This window comes from Charadrius vociferus, unplaced genomic scaffold (assembly GCF_000708025.1).
Source record: "Charadrius vociferus isolate BGI_N301 unplaced genomic scaffold, ASM70802v2 scaffold244, whole genome shotgun sequence".
NCBI classification, from domain to species: domain Eukaryota; kingdom Metazoa; phylum Chordata; class Aves; order Charadriiformes; family Charadriidae; genus Charadrius; species Charadrius vociferus.
In genome coordinates, this window is record NW_009648822.1 from 2,602,664 (window position 1) to 2,624,996 (window position 22,333).

General features: G+C 40.1%; 1 protein-coding gene across 1 annotated transcript in view; it reads left to right on the forward strand.

The window, feature by feature from the left end:
• Nucleotides 1-22,333, forward strand: part of CCNH (cyclin H) — a 50,959-nt gene that overhangs the window by 17,344 nt on the left and 11,282 nt on the right. The gene's annotated exons all lie outside the window — the stretch shown is intronic.

Sequence of the window (22,333 nt, forward strand, 5' to 3'; positions counted from 1 at the left end):
CCCTCCCAGTTTGGTATCATCAGCAAACTTGCTGAGGATACACTCTGTCCCCTCATCCAGGTCATTAATGAATATATTAAACAAAATTGGACCAAGTATCGACCCCTGGGGGACACCACTGGTTACAGGCCTCCAGCTAGACTTCATGCCACTGATCACAACCCTCTGAGTCCTGTCACACAGCCAGCTCTCAATCCACCTCACTGTCACCTCATCTAACCCGCACTTCCTCAGCTTCCTAATGAGGATGTTATGGGAGACAGTGTCAAAAGCCTTGCTAAAGTGAATGTTGATGACATCTACAGCTCTCCCTTCATCCAGCCAACGAGTTACCTCATCGTAGAAGGCCATCAAATTGGTCAAACATGATTTACCCTTGATAAATCTGTGTTGACCACTTCCAATAACTCCCCGTTCCTCAATGTGTTTGAAGAGGACATTCAGAATGAGTCGCTCCATTACCTTCCCAGAGACCGATGTGAGACTAACCGGTCTGTAGTTCCCTAGGTCCTCCTTCTTTCCTTTTTTGAAGACTGGAGAGATGTCAGCCTTTCTCCAGTCCTCAGGCACCTCTCCTGTTCCCCATGATCTTTCCTTTCCCCATGACGGAGAGTGGGCTAGCAATAACATCTGCCAGCTCTCTCAGCACTCACGGGTGGATCCCATCAGGGCCCATGGACTTATGGATGTCCAGCTTGGCCAAGTGGTCTCTGACCCGGTCCTCCTCAACTGAGGGGAAATCTTCCTCCCTCCAGACCTTCCCCCTTGCCTCCAGGGTATGGGATTCATGAGGGACAGCTTTAGCAGTGAAGACCGAAGAAAAGAAGGCATTCAGTAACTCTGCCTTCTCTGGGTCTTCCACCACAAGAGTCTCATTGGTATACAACATGTAGCTCCGGAAGGCTGCAATAGTTGACTACAGAGCAGAGACATTTAAATTAATAACATTTAGTACAGAAATACTTTAACACATACTATGCAACGGTCTTCTTTTAGTTTATGGTGAATACAGTTACAGTGAATGCTCTTCAGAGGCAGACATCCAACAGGATGGTTACTAGTACAAGGCAAACCCTGTGGGCCTGTACAGAGCGCAACAATTCTCCAATAAAATGACCTCCATGCTCACTAGGGAGTAATGCATTCCAAAAGTATCTGGGCAGGTAATACATGCACAATTCCACAAACCTGTTTTCAAAAATGTTTTAGAAGTTTTTTGAGGATTTTTTTTTTTTAACCACTCAAAGTTATGCTTTCAGTGCAGAATGACTGTGGCATCTCCAGTGCTGCTCTTCTAGGCACCCACTATGGGTGGCAAAGCAACCTGCTGAAAAAGTACAAGTGCTAGACAACAGGAAAGCACTTGGCAGCTGCCTCCTACACCTCTTGAAGACCCAACCAGCTCAAGCCATCTCTGAGACCTTCTGTATACAAATTAAGCACAAACCTTGCGTTACAACTTCAGCTCAAGTTGTGCGCAGTAAACACTTGCTGAGACAGCAGATGAAGAAAGGATTGGGACTCATATTCCAACCCTTGGGAGAGTTAGATCCAGATACTATAGCTTAGCCAAAGTTGGAGTACATGGGTACGTCTAACCACATGTGCATTACAACAATGTATTCCACTTGCTACAGTCATTGATTGAATGAATAATAAACAGATGGAAAGGCATCTCTAAACATGAAGAACAACAAAACCAACTAAAATCATCAGGGTGATCACAGAATATTTGTGGGATTTTTGTTTATGAAAACCTCTCTCTCAAACGTGTATTAACTAATCTGTAACATAAAAATGGAATCCTTGCAAAATGCCAGCAATTATTCTGCAAATTGTGCTTCTTGCTGGCATGAAGCTGCAGCTGATTTACATATAGCATAGTTGGAAACAAAGCAGTGTGACACACAGGGCTTCACAAACATCAGACATCCCTGCTACAAATTCTACCAGCTCCAACAAATAAATACTGCCACTTATAGATCAAAGGCAGCGTTGCAACGTTGTTATGTGTTCACTGTAAAATTCTAAAAATACGTGGTTTTCTTTAACGAGATTAGAATGGGGAACTTCAAGATCACAAGACAATAGTTTCTCAAATAAACTAAAGGAACTTCCTTTTAAGTTTAGTACAGGGAGAAGTCTGTATTTTCAATCAGACTGCCAGGATTTTATGGAATGAGAAATTGTGCAGTGAAAGGATAAAAGTCTTCAGGGACTTGATGCTCTGAGCAAACAATACGTACATGAAGCTTATTTTGTTATTTAAGCAACATTAATGCAATAACAGACTCTGCCTGCACTGAAGCACTGTGAAGAAATTATTTCTATGTCTTTGTACAGAAATGTCCTGTTTGAAACCTGCTGATATTTTTATACAAAACACTGGCTATTTCAAATCATGTTTTGAGAAAGTAGGCAAGTATCCTTGGATGCTGGAATACCAATGCTCTACCAACAATAAAAAGACATAAAATTCACCTCTTAAAATATCAGAGAAAATCCATGGGAGATGCAGAAGTTACTCTATGATTTCTAAGGTAATTTCCAGGGAGATAAACTAAACAGATGAGATGGGATCATGATCCTGGATTCCATGGGCACAGAAATCGGAGATGTAATATGTTATTTTGGCACTGGATGTGGGATGATACTTGCTGTTCTGTGTTTGCTGGCAAACAAGTGGTATCATGATTTCTTGTTAGTATTAGCATATATAACTGAGACTACAGAGATCCCTAATTCTGGTTGTAGCAGTGGTCAAGAAGGATGGGAGAACTTAGATGATTACAAAATAAGTTGAAAAATTACTTCTAGATTTTGCCAGTGCCAAATCTTCCTTATTTCCCAAGTAAATGAGCAAGGTACCCCCAGCTACTAAATATTCATGGCACATACCAACAGGCACAAAAGCAGTAAGGATGGAGTGAGAAGAGTGCTTTTGGTCCTTTGAGGAGGAAGGACAAACGTGGCAAGCATGACCAAGCCCTTCTGGCTGCCACCACAATTGCTGCTGCTGCTGAACTAGGGGGGATTTAGGCAATGGTGCAAGGATAAATTCAACATAATTGTGATGACTAAAATTTATTCCTCCTGCATTATCCAGTATACTGCCTGCTTTGGCAATGAGTCCTCTCAGTTCCACTTTTCAGGGATTAATTTTGAATGCAGAGATGGAAATGTGCAGCACCTATCACAGCTCTCTATCAAAGAACGTTATTCCTTACAGCATCTCCTGAGTATTGCTAATTGATTTACATGCACATAAGTCTACATTGAGGAGGGATGACCAATAACACTGGAGTCCTGTCTTTCAACACATAAAAAGTAACCCGTAAGTCTGTTTTAATTTGGGGATAAAGAACAGTAGCTACAATAGAAGCAGCTTCTCATGCCATAGGCACAATTCAGACAATGTCACTTCTATCAAAGGGGAAATAGCTTCTTTCCTTTTCCTGTTTTATGGATTTTGAAGGGTGTTTTGCTTGTTTGCTTTCAAACAGCATCTTAATAGAGATGTGACACTGATCAATGGTATCAATACTCCTGACTCCAACCACTCCAAATGACAGCAACAGCATGGACTGTTGAGGGTGAAAGGAAGCCAACTCATGTTAATTTATGCAACCACAAAAAAATGACAGCAGAGAGGGGAATTGGTTGAACTCTGCTGCACGTTGGTGTGCAGTGCCATTTAAGATGCTGCAGGTTATCCTGGCTGCGTTCCATCTGATGTTTTGAAACAGTGCAAGTCTCCCATAGGTGCTGTGTCCCATCTGCTAGTCCTGTGCGGATGTACTGGCCACCCAACGCCACTCCACATGTGGATGGAGACCAATGCCGCAGTCAGTCCAGGGACCCGACCCAGAAGACAGGAATGAGTGGCAGGTGCTGGGGACGCCAGTTTCACCCTCTTGCCTCTGGATGGGACAGAAGTGCTCCTTAGATGTCCTCTTCGAGGGGGACAGGGATAAAATCCAGTGCAGTACAGCAAATCTGTACGGAAATCTGTATAGTTTGGAGAGTCTGGGATTAATTACTGCAGTCTGTGGTGGTGTAGAAACACTCCTGGAAAGGCTTTCAGGCATGGCTAAACTCAGTTTGTTGTATCAAAAGAAAGCATTTTTAGCATACTTAATTACCAGAACATTTGTATCAGCAGTTATATCAATCACTTAAAAATACAGAATGATAGTATCATTCTGATAGTGTGCAGAAATCACAGCTGTTATTGGATTTGAAGTAGATTTGCATCGGGCTTATAGTTTTGGTATACAGAACTTAAATTCCATTAAGTTATGCTTTACTCACAGGACCAGTAAGATACAGATTCCATAATAAAACCATTCTAAAACACAGCTTTTTAAAATACTCCATGTGACAGATAACTATAAGTGAGAAACAGACTAGCTCTTTCACATTTTTCTTTTGAAAAGATAAAAAGAGTGGAAGACAGTCGAATTTTAATCAAATGAGAAAAAGTAAAGAGAAATTTTCTGAACAACTGTGAATATGCCCCAACATATTTTATAACATAACTGCCTCCTAACCTGTTTCTGCTGATTTTCAACAACACAGAGTGGCTGGAATCTCCTCAGGTCTCTAACAGCTCAGATTTCTGCAAGGCCATTTTGGAAAGCCAATTCCCTCTTCAAGAAAATCTTATCTCACTGTTCTGTGGATGTATTAAAAGCTTTGCGGCAAGAGCAGAAGATAGAGAGAATACTCCTAAGGCCATAGAATCATAGAATCATTTAGGTTGGAAAAGCCTTCTAATATCATCAAGTCCAACCATAAAGCTAGCACTGCCACGTCCACCACTAAGTCTAAATCAATCCGTCTAAGGTGTTTTTCCAAGACAATAAAAGTAGTGCACAATTTATTACATTCCAGGGAAGGACAAACTCACTTGTATGCCACTTTATCAATAACCCATACACCAATAACAGAGAGCTTCCCATTAGAAAAGAAACAAATCACTAGATTTTGCAAGATGGTACAACTTAATTAAAAGCAGAGGGAAAAAAAAAAAAGTTTTATGACTTTACTCCTGTCTGTCTACATTTTTCTCTGTTTCCTTTCTGCTTTTGTAATTAAGACAGCTGCCAAATAACTGTTGCTCCTCTGGCTGCCTAAAAGTAGTGCATCTCATTTTCACATAAATGATGCTGCCATGATATAAGACTGAGTGGTGGTGCGGTAGCAGCGGCACATCTTGTGTTACAAGAAGACTGGCCTTATGATTTTCTCTTTTCTCCCATAAAGACACACTTCAAGACTGTAAATCAATGTTCATGCAAACCCAAGAGAATGAATAACGCTCATTTTAAGATCACATATAATACGAGTGTCATAAAGTAATCCTGACGGAAACCAGAAATTCAGAATTAATCTAGAGGAAGGGGAGACATGAGGATCTCCTCATACCTGGGAGAGAGATACACAAATTTAGTCTACATCTAAGTCTCCCAAAAGCTTCAGGTCATCCTTTTGGGTAACGGTGAGGACAAGCAGTTGTGAGTTAGTAGTCTTTTTAAGGACTGCTCTTTCTACAGATTATACATTATTTCTGCAGGCCTTTGTAATGTGTAAATTAGGCAGAATACAGTATATACAGCAGTACACAAGAGATGATTAGGCAAATCTGACAGATTAATATATTTTTAAAGCATTTCTATTAATTTTTAAGCATTTTTAAAAATTCATAAGAAATATCATATTCTTAAGAGGTATTATATGCTATTGCATGCTAAGTATTTGAAGGGGAAATCCATGTTACCAGGGCAAACAGGTAGAATCAAAAAAGGACTTGGAAAAGAGAACATCAGAGAGGTGATGAATATGGAGAACGAATCATAGAATCATAGAATGGTTTAGGTTGGAAAGGATCTTGAATTGAGTTCCAACCTGCCTGCCATAGACAGGGGCACCTCCCACTAGACCAGGTTGCCCAAGGCCACGTCCAGCCTGGCCTTGAACACCTCCAGGGATAAAAATGAAATCAAAACAATCCTTCTTCCCAGAATCAGTATATTCATGCAAAGACAAGCAAAACAAGCCCACCACCCCTCATACAGAAGACCCACATAAAAAAAAAAATAAAAATCCAGAGTAAAATGATAGTAGTGGTATCTTTCCCTCTTTCATTTTCATCTCATTTTAAAAAGTAGGTACAGAACCTTACTGATTTCCATTTCTTTCTAAATATCCTGTTTTGAAGATAGAAAAGCTCCCTGTGAATAGTATCCTGTAAATCTTTGTCACTACACTTCATCTGCTTTCCATCTTCTCTCAAATTTAGTATCTCAACCACGATTTCTGTGTCCAATTGACAAAAATCACAGCAAACAACAAAAAAATACCCAATGCTGAAGTAATCAAAGTAAATTTCAGCCAGAAAACAGTTCCCCTTCCTGCCACTACTTTCAGATCTTCTCTTCCCCCTTCCCTTGTGCCAAACCAGCTGGGCAGATGAACTCAGGGATATAATGGGAACTATTAAACAGCCTTGGCTATTAAATCAGTCTCATGGCTCCAGAATACAACACTAAACATTGGCTTCACCAATCTGCGTGCACCAGCAGCAGATGTATCTGCATGGAGTAGAGACCTCACAGCAACAGGCACTGACAGTCTTTTAAGTCCTTACAAAAACCACTTGTCAGAAAACAGGGTGTGACAGTGACAAAATCCCATTTGGTCTCCATGTGCTATCAACAGATTACACTTACATGTCCTTAGAGACACAGAAATCTTCTTTCCAGAAGAAACACCTGGGAAGAAAGGTAAGTGGGACAAATATTTGGGTAAGAAACCTTAATGTCAAACAAAATTATTTCAAAGCATTCTACTTTATTCTTCTTTTCTTAACTTTCTTTGTGTCATGAACATGGCTGTATTTTGAATGAAGCGTTCCAGAGACCACAACTTGCAAAAGGAGGTTCCTAAGACAGGAATGATGAGAGACACCACCTATCTACCTACAGTACCATCACCTTTCTCTCTATTCAAAGGCAAAAACTACCGGCTGTTGCTTTTCATTTTTAATGCCTGCTGAGTTGTAGACTGTACAATAGAGAGTAGTTGTAGGACATTTAATAAAATGAAAAGGAAAAAAATACCTATGGAATTTCCAAGGTTGCAGGAAGTTTTACATTATGCACTGTTATTAACCTCTGTACAGTAAAATTGTCTCCTAGGCTTTCAAGGGGAAAATACCCTTTTATTTGTGAAATACTCTTTTTATTTGTGAAATCTGCACACAGGTTATTACAATCTGTCTTTCAAATATTCATTTGTAAACAATTGGCAAAGAGAAATACATTGAACAGTAGAAGGTTTTGCTACAATTATTTTTGAAATTTGTGTCTGCATTAAATAAGAAAATGTGATTTACTTCCTTGACCATCCAGCAGTTCCTGCATTGCCAGGGATGAGGCACTGGACAGACCTGCACCTGAGGAGTACAGTGCCTCACTTTCCTGGACAACAGAAGCATAAAGAATAATTCAGTGCTGGAAAGACACGGGTTACCTCTGCTTCGGCATAGTTTGGATGTGCTCCACTTTGCCTGAACACTGCATGATTCCTTACAACCACACAAAGGGAAATGTCTGCGTCATTCCTTTTTGTTCCATTTGTTTACTTACGTTATAGAGCAAGTATTATCTATTGGTTAAAGCACTGGACTGAGTTAAAGGCCAATACTTGAAACATCTACAGATTTTTACATGACCTTGGATAAGCCATCCAATGATCCTTTCTTAGCGCTTTAGTTCCTATGTGTAATACAGAAAGGTGTAACAGATCGCAATTTATTGCAATATTCCGAGGAAAGATTCATAAATACTTATGAGTTTCTCAACTGTTGTTTGATCTGGGCATCCACAGGGACAGTCACTGCAAACACCAAGTACAATGGCAAATGAAATAGAAAATGACCTGGCAATTACTTTCTTGACGTTATCATTGCTAGTGATGTCATGTGCGTCAAAAAAAGAAAATTCGTAGGAATATAGTTCAGCTTCTGGCACTATCTTGTCTATGTAATTGCTAAACCTGTACTATAACATAGTTTTATAAAGACATTACTCTACAGGAAGTTTTCACTTAGCAGGGATGTAAACTAGATCTCGACAACCTAGATCTCATAACTAGCATGATCTCGTGCAGATGCCCGCCCACCGTTTTTACTGGCCACTGAAATTTCTTACCTTCATTCTACATGAAGGTAAATACAAGTTTGACATGGGAAAGAAACTGAAGGCAGTTTAAGTATGGCCCCAAATCTAAACAAGTCTTGAGTTTTCAGTAAGACTGATGAGGTATAGCATGAGAACAAAGACAGGAAAGTAGCTACTACATGTAGGGTAGATATAAAACTACAATGTCCTTACATGCGAAAACATGTTTCCATCTCTTTCCCAAAAGAATTAGTATAGAAAACTTCAAGTTCAGTTGTAAGGATATTTTTAATTAATCTATTGAGATGAAGACAGAAACCTGAGACATCCTGACAAGAGGACAGAAAGGCCAGCACAAATATTTATGAAAATGTGTGCATTTATTACATCCTCAGGAAATTAAGTGGGATATAGGATTAAATGCAACATAAGATTACCTAATATATATTATGGTGAACTAACCTCTTTACTTAATAATCAGTTACACAGACAAAGGAATTGGAGTGGGTCTCATTTCAGTATGGATCCCAGTGAAGCATGCCTTTCTCAGTAAAGCATCTGATATATCAAATGGCAACTTAAAATGAAAAGGATGAGGATTAATAGCAAGATAGTTAATGAAGAACAGATTAGTAACAAAAGGGTGTCAGAAAGGAATTTATTAGTGGACCTCCTTAGGACTAATGTGTTCTAATATTTCCATTAGTGACCTTGTCACAAAAAAATCAGAGCATGTCAAGCACACTTGCTAAGGACGCAGGTTGAGTGTGAAGAGGAATATTCACAACATTCCACATACGAATCACAATGATTTAACATTCCTTCACAGACAATGGAAAGAATCAGAAAAGATTTTAAAAAAGATCGTCTAGAATGGGATTCCACTTTATATGTTCTGTAACATCTCCTGAAGAACATGATTAGTCTGAGAAAATGAAGCTTCTCAACATAGCACCTAAGCTGGATGATGTTGCATCGTTGAAGTTGAAGAAGGTCACAATATCATACAGGAATAACCAGGTGACCTCGGGGAGAGAATAACAGAGAAAAGATTACATTTAGTAATATGAAATACAAAGTCATGTGTTTAACTGTTACCCAGAATTTGTGCTAGGAATTTTGAGTCCACATTGAAAATGACAAGAGGCAAGAGGAAAGTCCAACACCAACACTTGAGGCCTTTGTTGATCATAGGATGACTGTGATATAATGAAGCCATGAGAAAAAACACCCCCCCCAAAAAAAAAAAACAACAAAAACCAACCAACCAACCAATCAAATAAGAAAATCTGAAGACGTACCAGGAAAACTTCAGCACAGATAAGGAAGTCTTAACGCCATTACCCAGAGCAATGATAAGATGTTTACCAGGACATATAGTTCCGGTCAAAGGAAATTTCAACTGGACTCAGTACCAAGAAAGTATATTTGCATGACCTGAGAAATAGAAAGTCTGTCATACAGGACACTAAAAATGCTGAGTGTGACAAACTGTGGGCCAAGGGTGGGTGAGGGATAAGATCTGCTTAAGCTCACGAAGTGTGCTGCTACAAAACCCAATGTGCTTAATGTGCCCATAAATGCATGTAGACTGAAAAGTACGTTAATGATTCTAGGACAATATATTTTATGAGAACCTTCTACTTGGAATACTGGGCCCAAAAAATCTACCAAGTTTAAGACAGAGAAACTTATGAATAGCTTTATGAATGGCAACCATAAAGCTCCCAGGATATGGCTCAGGGCTGCGATGGAACCATAAATAATTTTTTGAGAGGCACTCTGAAGTCATCAGATAAAAGGTGTTGTATAATGTGTAAAAATTTGTTTTACAATTCAGTATGTCTATTCCTTCTTTATTTAAAAAAATAAACAGCTTTCTTATAAGAGGAGGAAAATGAATATAGTGTAACACTGTAAGAATCAGAATTGCTGCATGGGTGCACACACATGGCTAGCAGAAGTCAATTAGAGATTTTAGGTAGTCTCTATAATGATATTCCACAGGATCTACATTACAGAAATCTTATTTCTCCAGCCTCTATAGCAGCACAGCAAGGTGCCTGCCAGGCTACATTTAGACATTTTGTCACTGGGTGCTTTCAGTATGCGGTGCACACAAACTGTACAGTACTTCGGCTAATAAAATAATGGAATGTTGTGAGCAGTAAATGACAGAGAAGATGTTCCCGGCACTCAGAGACTAGTATTTTTGTGGCATAGTCTCATAGTCACCCCTGATAACAAGCACTGGTCCTGTTCTGCTTTACAATACTGTTTTACACATGTGCAACATCTGAGCAGCATTTAAAAAGAAGAATTAAGACAGACTGGTTAGTGTTCCTGCCTCTCTGTTTGTTTCTTTTTATCTATCGAATCCTATGGTCACTTAGAAAATACCAAAGTCACTAAACTACTCTAGCTTGACTGGTTAGTATAGCTAATAGAAAGGTCCAAATATGGCAGCCTTGGTCATATTTTTGCCACCATCTTGAATTTACAGATTTAAATCAGGAAGACACAAGAGAAGGAAAATCAGTTGGTTGCCGTCACTCTGCTTTAATTATTGAACTCCCTGTGTGATGGGAGGAAAAATAAGCTGAAATATATAAATGTATCCCTGGATACACCCCAGAACAGAAATGCCTTTTTGTTTCTTAAAAGAAAAAGAACTTCAAGAGGGGTAAAATTGGAGACCTGTATTTGCTCTGTGCTTGTGATTTCCAGTACAGTCAACAACTTAACAGATGGTTTAATTGAAACACAGTACATAATAAGCTGAAAAGTATTTCAGACAGATGAATCCTGAAGAAAAGATCCAGAAGCACTCAAGGAATAAGGGGTTCAGAGGGGCTTCTCCAAGCATAAATTGATCTCCACATCTTTTCTCGTTGGATTTGATGACACCACTCACCTCTCAGAAGTATTTACTACTTTCAAAGTAGTACAGAAGAAGAACAAATTCAATAGGGTTTTATCTTTAATTTATCAAAAATAATATACCTATCAGCAGATTGAAAAATGATGGAATCTTGTGAATCACATGGCTTGTTTTCCTTCAGAGAAAAGAGCAACGCGTTACTGTGAGAATAAAACTATCTTCAGCTGTGCAAGTTCTCTGTCATCATCATTTTCCTTTTATTGCTTTGCACAAGTACCGTAGGGTTTACACTAGCAGCACTGAGACTGCCACATCACTGTAAATAGCTGTACACAAATTTTTTTTTTGTAAACGAAAATGAGGACTGGTTCTGAATGATAACTGAGATGAAGAAAAACTTGCTCTACCAATTAAGCTGTCTTATATAAAGAAAGGGTCATATTCCCTACAGTTTTGGGGGTGGCTTCAGTATGATACCTGCAATATTGTTCCCCTAAGAATCCTTTTTATGATCACTTTCAAATTACTTTCTGGTGAGTCCACAGACCACAGAGCTTGAAACATGACCACAGCATTCTAATAAATGAAGCTCTTTAGATACAAAATTTGTGTCTTGCTAAAAGTGGCATCTTCTATCCAGAACTTACTGATGTGATCTGGCACTGTTTTTGAATGAACAGAAGGAATATGCCTTTATTGGCCTAACACTTGATTTTATTGGCAAAAAAATTAATGTAGGTGACACTTTTCCTCCTATAAATAAGCAGCTATACATTACAGGCTTAGAGTTAATTTATGACTATCTCCTATTATTGGACGAATCTGTCAGCCTGTGTTCTATAAGGCCTTTTGACCATGGGCATGCAAGTCACAGCCCGTGAATACTATCAACTTCTCCCTTAATATTTTACAGGAATATTGTACTCAGGTTCAACTTGTTTACCTACAGAAAAAGATACTGTGTTTTAAATTTTCCATGGGTAAACTTTTAAAGAGGAAACTCATGCCCAGGATATAGCAGAAGTTTTCTTTTAGCCAACCTTCCTCTTTGGCATACTCATAAAACAATTGTCATTTTAAACACGTTCACTTTTAAATTTCTGCATAAGGCATATTTTAATGATGTTCCCAGACACATCATTTCAAGACTAGTTCAGAATTTGGGGGACATCACAGGAATAAATAATGAACCTTGAATTACAACCTGAAATAAGCCGAGCTTTAGTTACATTTGAATATGTACTTTGGTTCTTCATTAAGTATCCCAGAAAACTCAAAGCCTAATTCATTACACAGATTTAAATGACTGTGCTTGTCATCATCAAGAGAAAAGTAGGTTATACCTGTAAATGAAATGCATAGTATATTCCAATCATGTAGGATACCTCATTTCATAACTTGCAAAAACTAATACCAAAAAAAATCAAGAACATTTCATTCATACAACACGCTGTCATGCAAAGTGAGCAGAAAGATTCTTAAACTCTAATCTCAGTAGAAAATTTCCTTTCTACTGCACACATGAGATGCTAGTGTATGATCTCAGTTACATGGCAATCAGTATGACCACAGAATCATAGGACTGAATTAAATTTTTAGAGTTCATCACACATCTCACTAGTCAACCTAAAATCACCCCTTATCTGTGGCATTTCTGACAGACACCTCACAAGGGAACATTGCTTCTACAGCAATACTATGGCTTGGCTAATATCTAAACTGTGTTCTCCTTTCTTCTCTTTCAGCCCAAAGCCCCTTCAAAGACATGTAATCTCCCTGTCTATGACAATTTTTTCTCCTCATACTTCTTTTCTCTTTACTTCAGACAACTCCCATCTTTAAAAGACTGCCAGAATTTTCAGCTTGTCTTGTTTCTTTCTTTTAGACTCCTAAAACAGACCATACTTTTTTATTGGAAGTGCCCCAAATGGAGAACAGGTCCAGCATTACCTGTGCTAGACAGAGCAAAAAAGTAACATTAGTAATGACACACCAATTTCCAGTAGCCTGACATTGGTTCATATTCAGCTTTTCCAAGGGATAGCTACCCACCAAGGAATAACTATCTAGCCAGATGCTTTGCATCTTGTATTTGCGCAGCTAATCTTGCATAACTGTATTTTTCACTTTCACAACATTTTCTCAAAATCACTTTTTTTTTAATCACTTTAAACCTAATCCTTTTTTTTCCAATGCACTTGCAGAGCATCCCAGGCTGCAGTTTTCTGCAAATGTAGTATTTGTATACATACTACATCATCCACGTGAAACTACTGGAGCACATGGGATGCAGAACAGACTGTTATGGAAACGTACTCAGTCTCACTCATAGGTTATTCCCTTTTTTTGACCATAAACGATTATTTTGGCAATTAAAATAATTTCATTGCTCCTGGTTTAATAATAAAACAGGAGTGAATACAGTCAATTCCAAGTGGTAATCTGGCTTTCCACACATCACAAAGTATTCCTATCTCACACATTAGGGGATATGTTCAAGGAAAAATGGGACAACTAATTTGACACCATCTTTTCTGAACATATAGATTGTTAGGGTTTTTTGTAGACTAATTCTGAAACTGTTAATTATTAAATGTGAAGGAGAAGAGAAAATACTTAAGAGGCTAATGTTCACAGTCATCAGAATGCCTTGCCAGCAATTCAAGGCCATTCAGACATACAGAGTCACAACCAATTTATCTCTTTCTCCAGGGCCAAAAGAAAATTGTAAGTCCTCTTGGCAACCAGTTATATTTCTAATAACATTTCTTCTCAATCAGTCTGTTGGGAAAGATAAGGACTTCTTTCCTATGAAAAGCCTAGTTTGAGGAGAATCTATTCCAAAATATTCAAAGCAACCTGAGGGTTCTCAAGGTGTGTCAGGGTCCAGGCTGGTGAAGCCCTCTGCCCTGCCTGGGCCCCTAAATCTCTACTTCTCTTTGTCCCCAGAGAAGACCTCAGCAGTATGGAAGGTGACAGAGGACACGAGGCAGCACAGTGAAATTTCTAGATTTGCAAATGGGTTTCCATAAGGCAGGCACCCCATCTCTGCAGCCCAAGCCTCTTCCAGCACAGAAGTTGCTTTTGAGTAACAAGAAGGAAGACTTATACCATTTCTTGCAACCTCCTATGTTCTCAGGTCAGTGGTTATGAGGCCAGGAAACCTCATATGCGCAGCTAGTAGTTATTTAACCCTCAGGAAATTGCTCCCTGATGGGCTTAAGTTAATAGTGTACTTTGACTAACGGGTCAGAACAGTACTTTATATACAAGGCTTCATATCAGCCGATTTGCCTGACAATTTTGGTGCACCTATTTCTCAAATTCCTCATTCATTTTCTTTATATCTTTACAATGAAGCTATAAAAGCATTTGCCAGCCTTCATCAGATTCCTTTATGTTATCGTTATTTCAGGCACTTTAGTTTAACAGGGATCCAGCTCCTTCATTTCAGCATATCCTAGAGACAAGAAAGAATAAAATGTTTTCCTGCCAAATTTAATGTAATAAAGAAGTTAAATGGAAGAAAAAAAAACAGCTAAACCCACTTATACAACACTGAACTCTGTGAAGAGCTACTTACATAAGTTCAGCAAAGAGCAACTTTCAGAATGCTCTAGGCCATGAGGTGTATGGGAGATGTTAGCTTGGCAATGTGGATGACATCATGCATAGTACATGGGACCATCCATGGCGTAGAACAGTGTTCTCTTTTCTGGCACCATAAGCAAGCCAAACAGTGAGAACATCCCACTTAAAACATGCTCGTGACAAAGATGGAGAACAGAAAGAATGTTTTGATCCCTGGTACTTCACAAATCACGGGCTGCTGGGTGTGAGCACATCTCTTCATTTCCTGACCTGAATTTTACACATCTTCTGTTATTTTCCTCATCTTCAGAGGAAAAAAAAAAAAAAAAAAAGACAAATGGCTGATAAGTGTCTTATTTCCAGTGAAAGGGTTGTGTAGAAGGAGAGTCATCTCACCTCCTCTCTTCCTTGCAGAAACACCTTCACTTTAATAAAGAAGATGCAAGAGGAGGAGGGACCAAGCCAAGTAAGCAAGTAACACAACTCATTTCTAAAGAAGCAAAGAAAATGGGGATCTTTGCCATCCAGTCTTTCAAATCACAGAGTTGTTCAACACACATCTGCTAGGCTGCAAGTGGCCTTCCTGTCCTATTTATGTGGCCTTCAAGATATTTGCTTATTCTGCAGTGTCTAAGTGCTCTCACTTTTAAAGTACATTTCAAGCACACTTGGTTCCAAAGAAACCTTTGCAGACATGCTAGAACAACACTTTCTGAATATGAAGACAGTTGCAGTGGGTGAGTCAGAGGTCCACATCCTCAGCTGCTTCTTAACTTCAGGGTGCCATCAGTCCAGAAATCCAGTGATGACTTTTCAGCATCAGTATCAATAATTTAATTATATTCATATGAGATGATGTATTGGGACTGAAGTGGGTGGGAAGAATGAAGTTGTGAAGAAATTAAAAAGAAAGGTCAGGAACATCAAGGTGAGGTCGGGAAGGCAAAGGGAGAAATTGAGAAGAAAAAGCAAGAAACAAGGCATGGAGGCAACAGAACTTTCTTGGTGAATGATTCAGGACATGCCAGTGAAAAATGGCAAAAATAACCACTCTTGTCTGTAAAACCAGCTTTGACTCTTGGTCTACAGGAAAATCTTCCAATGACTTCAACTGATACCATGCATAGTATCAAAAGGAGCATACAATCTGATTGCCCAGGAGGAATTCCACCCTCACTGCTGAATGAATGTCATGCCCTTCATTGAAGAATAAACAAATATTTCTGCCTCACATATTTAGGTTTTGCTCCCATGATTTGTGATTTCTTTGAGACCATACACTAAATATGCTTTTGAATTTGTACAGTATTAAATACAAGAGGTTTTCCTTAATATTTAAAAAATGCAAATGTCAGGAATTCCAAACTGTTGTTTCTGGTCCATTTTTGCTTATTTAAAATCTATGTTTTTGCTGAGAATCCTAATGTTTAGGTCCCTGTATTGCATACTCAATGTGAGTGAATTACAGCTATATATATATACATTTTTGTACTGGTTTGAACGACCAGTACATTTTCTAACACAGAATAGTGTTCCTTTGACAAAATAATTTACACTAAATAAAAAATAAAATACTACTTAGCATAAGCAAGAAAGGTAGGAATCTGACTTTAACTAGTTTTAGTGTTAGGACTACTGATACTCAAACACTGCAAAGTCAAGTAGAAGTCCCTATGATATTATACTCATATATTCAAGAAAGTGAGGACTAACAAATAGTATTTCAAATATTAAATTTAGGACTACTGACAAATTCTCAGTCGCATGAAATATCACAGAATGGTTTGGGTTGGAAGGGACCTTAAGGATCATGTAGTTCCAAACCCCCTGCCATGGGCAGGGACACCTTCCACTAGGCTAGGTTGCTCCAAGCCGCGTCCAGCCTGGCCTTGAACACCTCCAGGGATGGGACAGCCACAGCTCCTCTCACAACCTGGGCCAGTGTCTCACCACCCTCACAGCAAAGAATTTCTTCGTAATATCTAATCTAAATCTCCCCTCTTTCAGTTTAAAACCGTTACCCACTCCCTGATCAAGAGTCCCTCCCCAGTTTTCCTGTAGCCCCTTTAGGTACTGGAAGGCTGTTATAAGGTCTCCCTGGAGCCTTCTCTTCTCCAGGCTGAACAACCCCAACTCTCTCAGCCTCTCCTCACAGGAGAGGTGCTCCAGCCCTCAGATCTTCTTCGTGGCCCACCTCTGGACTCGATCCAACAGGTCCATGTCCTTCTTATGTTGGGACCCCCAGAGCTGGATGTAGTACCCCAGCTTGGGTCTCAAGAAAGTGGAGTAGAGGGGCAGAATCACCTCCCTCACTCTGCTGGCTATGCTTCTTTTGATGCAGCCCAGGATGCAGTCGGGCTGCGATCGTGCATTGCTGGCTCATGTTGAGGTTCTGATCCACCAACAGCCCCGATTCCTTCTCCTCGAGGCTGCTCTCAATCCATTCTCCTACAGCCTGGATTTGTCCTTGGGATTGCCCTGACCCATGTGCAGGACCTTGCACTTGGCTTTGTTGAAGTTCATGATGTTTGCACAGGCCCACCTCTCAAGCCGGAGATCACTCACCCATTACCATCACAGGCAAAACAGACTCAGCTTGGGGAAAATACGTTTAATTTATTACCAATCCAATCAGATTGGGGTAATGAGAAACAAAAACTAAATCTTAAACACCTTCACCCCACCTCCCTTCTTCCTGGGCTCAACTTCACTCCCCATTTTTCTCCCTCCTCCCCTAAGCAGCGCAGGGGGACGGGGAAGGGGGGTTGTGGTCAGTTCATCACACCTTGTCGCTGCCGCTCCTTCCTCCTCAGGGGACGACTCCTCACACTCTCCCCTGCTCCAGCATGGGGTCCCTCCCATAGGAGACAGTCCTCCATTAACTTCTCCAACATGGGTCCTTCCCACAGGCTGCAGTTCATGAAGAACCTTCAGCGTGGGTCCCTTCCACAGGGTGCTGTTTTTTGGGAACAGACTGCTCCAGCGTGGGTTCCCCATGGGTCACAAGTCCTGCCAGAAATCCTGTGCCAGCGTCGGCTCCGCTCTCCGGGGGTTCACAGGTCCTGCCAGGACCCTGCTCCAGTGTGGGCTCTCCACTGCAGTTAATGGAAGCCTTAGATAGTGGGCTATTCACTTATTCCTGGTATGTAGCAGGGGCATAATATTTTCAGCATCCTGGAAAGCTATCAGCTACTTTTATGTTACAGTCCCATGCCACAGGCCCATTCCTCCCCATCTTCCTTCAGGCAAAAAGGACATCACAGACAAAAATTCTTGGTAGACTTGGCCGGTGAGCAAAAACCTCCCTGGGGAATGAGTGGAGTAGGGAGTCATGAGAAGACCTCACATGTGAAAATGTGACTGAACTCAATCCATGGCTGCTTTAAGAGGGTAGGGCTCCTAGGAACCAGAAGCAAAAGAAGAGTCCAAGGATGCAGAGAATTGCAAACCTGGAAGAGGCCAGAGAAAGAGAGAGGAAGAGATGCTGTCCCAGGGATGCCAATCTGTCTCATTCTGACTTAAGGGTTACCATTTGTTGCCTTCCTAAACTTCCACAGAAGTCAGTGCTTTTCTTTGCCATAGAACCGAGTTCTGGAAGCCTTGGAGAAACCTGCCCATCAAAGAGGAAAGCACCAGGAGAGGTCCACCCCACATACTATATACAGCAAATACACACATTTGTTCAGCAAGTTGTATCCACGTTGATGAGCCTACCCTATCACCAAACCACAGCGCAGTCCCCAGGCAAGCTCCAGGCTCTTTACCTTCTGTCACACACTTCTCATCAGAATTGTCTTCAAGGAAACTAATAACTTTCAACAAATGGATACGGTAGAAACTTTGTCCCTAAAAAGCACTCCAGCTCTGCTCAGGCACTACATCAGGAGGAATACCTCTATGACATGTGTTGATACAAGCAGGTAAATTATACTGTTTATAATATTTAGGTGGTGGACATTATTTACGATTACAGATATTTTTTCTGAGAAATTGCTAAGCAGATGTTCAAATGTCTAGGCAACCAGATAACTTCTATTATCTTGCAAGGCTTGCTCTGTTATCTCACTACTTGCATAGTTCTGAACAACTATCCCTGCACATGTGATGTTTAAAACCAGAATAAAAGATAGACTGCAAACATTTACATTTGACTGAATAGAGCAACTGATTAATAACTCATACAACTACTTACAAAAATTCAGACTGTAACTCCAATTTCATGGCTGCCTATGGATACTTTGCCCAACATGATTCTGCATTTCATAATTAAGTTACTGTTTTTTAAAGCTTTAGACTTGTTTCCCAAAAAACATTCAGTTCTTGCAGATAACTTTCTGATTTTAGTAACAAATTGTTTTATACCTACTCTGCACTTTATTAGTGTATTCTATGCCATTCTTTGTAGATTTTGTTACTTGCACAAAAATCATACTGCATCATTTCTACTTTTTACTAACTTCTTCAATTACCAGATAATATATTAATATTATGTTGTAGGTAAAAAGGTTGTGAAAAGTGCTATAGTCAAAACACAGCACTAGAAACAGTAAATTCTTGGTTCTGCACATGGCTTGGTAACAGACTTGCCAAATGTTTGGCTGAGTATTTTATGATTCCATTTGCAAATATGTCATCTAAATCTGTCTTTCTCCACTTCACCCTAAATTTTAGAATCACTAATAATGCAGATTACCAGCGAAAGTCAATGTAGGCCTAAAATCAATAAAGTCAATAGTTGTTGGGTATCCTTAAAACTTAAACCCATACCCCTTTGAAGTACAGATTCTGAAAAGTGAAAGGTAAAAAATCACTGCAGACTTTTTTTTTTTTTAAAAATCTGCTTTATGCTCTCTGCTGCTCTTTTCCTTTTCAGAAATTGTCATTCCTATTCTTAAATGTTTTATACTAACAGTGATGATGTGAAATGACATATACTGCCCCAGTAAATTGACTGATTATTCAAATACACAATTCCTATCATCCTGTAATTGCTATGGAACTCCTATGATTAGATGCCCAACAAAAAAACTGTACCTGCTTGGTATTTTTGGTATCTACATTTCTTGAAAATCAGATTTGTTCTGATTTCAAACTAGAGATGTTCAATTGCTGTAATTTAAGACAAAGAAATGATAGATTCAGGCCACATAGACAATGAAATTATTTCCTATGTAGTTTAGGAAAAGGACCTTTGACATTTCAGACTACTAGAAACCATTTTAACTACCAACCCTGTATACAAGTGCAGTAATATCTAAAATTCACTTGCTAAAGTACAGAGGCTATGGCACTGGAACAGATTGCCCAGAGGAGTTGTGAATGCCCCACCCCTGGAGGAGTTCAAGGCCAGGCTGGATGGGGCCTTGTGCAACCTGGTCTCGTGGAAGGTGTCCCTGCCTGTGGCAGGGTGGTGGAACTAGATGATCTTTAAGGTCCCTTACAACCTAAACCATTCTATGATTCTATGAAATGTGGCTTTCATAAGTTAATTGAATATTATACATAATGATTAATTTGGGGGAGCAAGAGATGACTGAAGAAACCAAAGGGAACAGTATGAACCTGCAGGTTTATATGGATAAAACTGAAACAGAAAACGTTGCTATTCTGCAAAAAGTCTATCACATGCTTTTTGCCAGGGTTCTTGTTATTCCTTGAGGAACTTTTCAGATAGACTTGAATTTTTAACTTCTAATCTCAGCTCTAAATCATCCTACCTGTATGCAGTGGGTCTGGCTGGGATGGAGTCAACTTTTGTCACAGCAGCTATGAAGACATGCTGTGTTTTAGATGTGTGGCTAAAGCAGTGTTGGCAACAGACCGGTGTTTTGGCTCATGCTGTGCAGTGCTCACTCTGTGTCCGGGCTGTCTCTCCTTCCCCTCAGCCCCATCCTCCACCTCGACCCTGCTCTGTACACGGGGGGAGGAAGGTCAAACAGAGACAGTGTAGGACTCTTTCTGCATCTCCACAGAAAGGCACCACAATGAACAGTTTAATAAAAGTTATTTTAATAAGTGTCCTGGTTCCGGCAGTGATGGGGTTAACCTCCCCAGGAGCCGGCAGGGGGCAGGCATCCCATCCCACGTGACCCATGCCCGGACTATAAGAGGCGCTAGCCGGGACGAGGAAAGCAGTCGCCACTTGGTGGTGGGCTGCGGTGCTGCGGGTCTCGTTGGTGCGCTTTGTGCCGGTACTGTAATCGCGTTTTCGTCTTTCCTTTTGCTGTTCTGTTAAATTGCATTATTTTAACCCACGAGTTTTGCCCTGACGATTTCTTTTTTCCACGACTGTGGGAGTTGCGTGAGCGGCTGTGTGGTTCTGTGTTGCTGGCTGAGGCCAAACCACGACAATAAGACAGAGTAAAAAGAAGTGTGTCAATACGGATTCAATCTTAATGTCCCGTCAGCCAGTGGGAACCCCAAGTTCGCACAGCATTGGACAGACCTCAGATGGATTCTCATGCAGCACACCGTGCAGATCCCATCTATGGAGACCTTCCTCCTCCCTCCCACACTGTGGTGCCTTTTATTTTGTGTAACAAAGTCACATATCTTTTCCCGTAAGAGAGAAGATTTTTTAAGAGTCTCTTTTAAACAATAGTGAAAAAAAAATTGGAAGAAATAAGAATGGCAAAAGGTTTGCAAGGTAAGAGCCGTACGAAGAAAGTTCTGATAACTGGGTATGCATTGTCTAGAAAAAGAGACTGAATAGAAACTCGTGTCTGTATCTAAATGCCAGTGACATTGGTCTGCCTCTATAAAGCAGCTGAATAATTATAAAAAAGAAAAGTGGCAAAAGGGAAAATATGCAAAATACTGGAGAGAACCACATGATCGGTGAAGCGATGGGACAAGCTACTGCGACAAGTTGTTAAATCACCTTCACAGACATATTCATGGAAACCATATGTCAACTTCCAGGATACGACTAACAATAATGAAATCAACCTTGACATGAGATAGGAATACAGACCAGAGGAACTGCTAGAGGACTATTTCTTCTCACATATTTCTTTGAAAACTCCCCAAGATTGATTTCATTTGGTTTAAGGTAAAGGATTCCTAGCTTTCTTTTTTTTCCTTGCAGTATTATGATTTGATGTTGATAAACTACATGGTTTCATAGCGACATGGATGGAAACTGAATGGTTAATTTGATGCCCGCGTGCTGCATGGCATTTTTAAGAAACTTGAAAAAATGTGAAGCTACATTTTATAGCCAAGCAGCATTTGTAATGTGATGTAAATAGCACCATCGTAAGCTCAAACCTCTGCTCAAACCATCCATGGGACCATGGTGCTCCCAGAAGATTAAGGGCACTCTGTGTACTCTGAGGAGCAGATGTTTTGCCTTCTTTGGCACTATAACGCTACAGCTTCTGGCTCTCCATGCCACGCAGAGCTTTCATGCCGGGCTACAGGTCCTCTTGCTGTACTATTTTCACAAGGAAAAAAAACCATTCCTTGTTTACAGGGTTTCCTACACTGTAACGTATTCCACCATATGCTCCCTCAGGGCCTGATCCCAGCTCCCTTACTCGTACGAGCTAGTTTTTTTATTCCACGAAAAGATTCAGCGGCAGATTAACGGTGGTGTTTTTGCAGCGAAGAGCAGCAGCTCAGCTCCACGCAGAAGTACCTCACTTCGCCCTATTCCAGCCGTTCCCGGCCCACAATG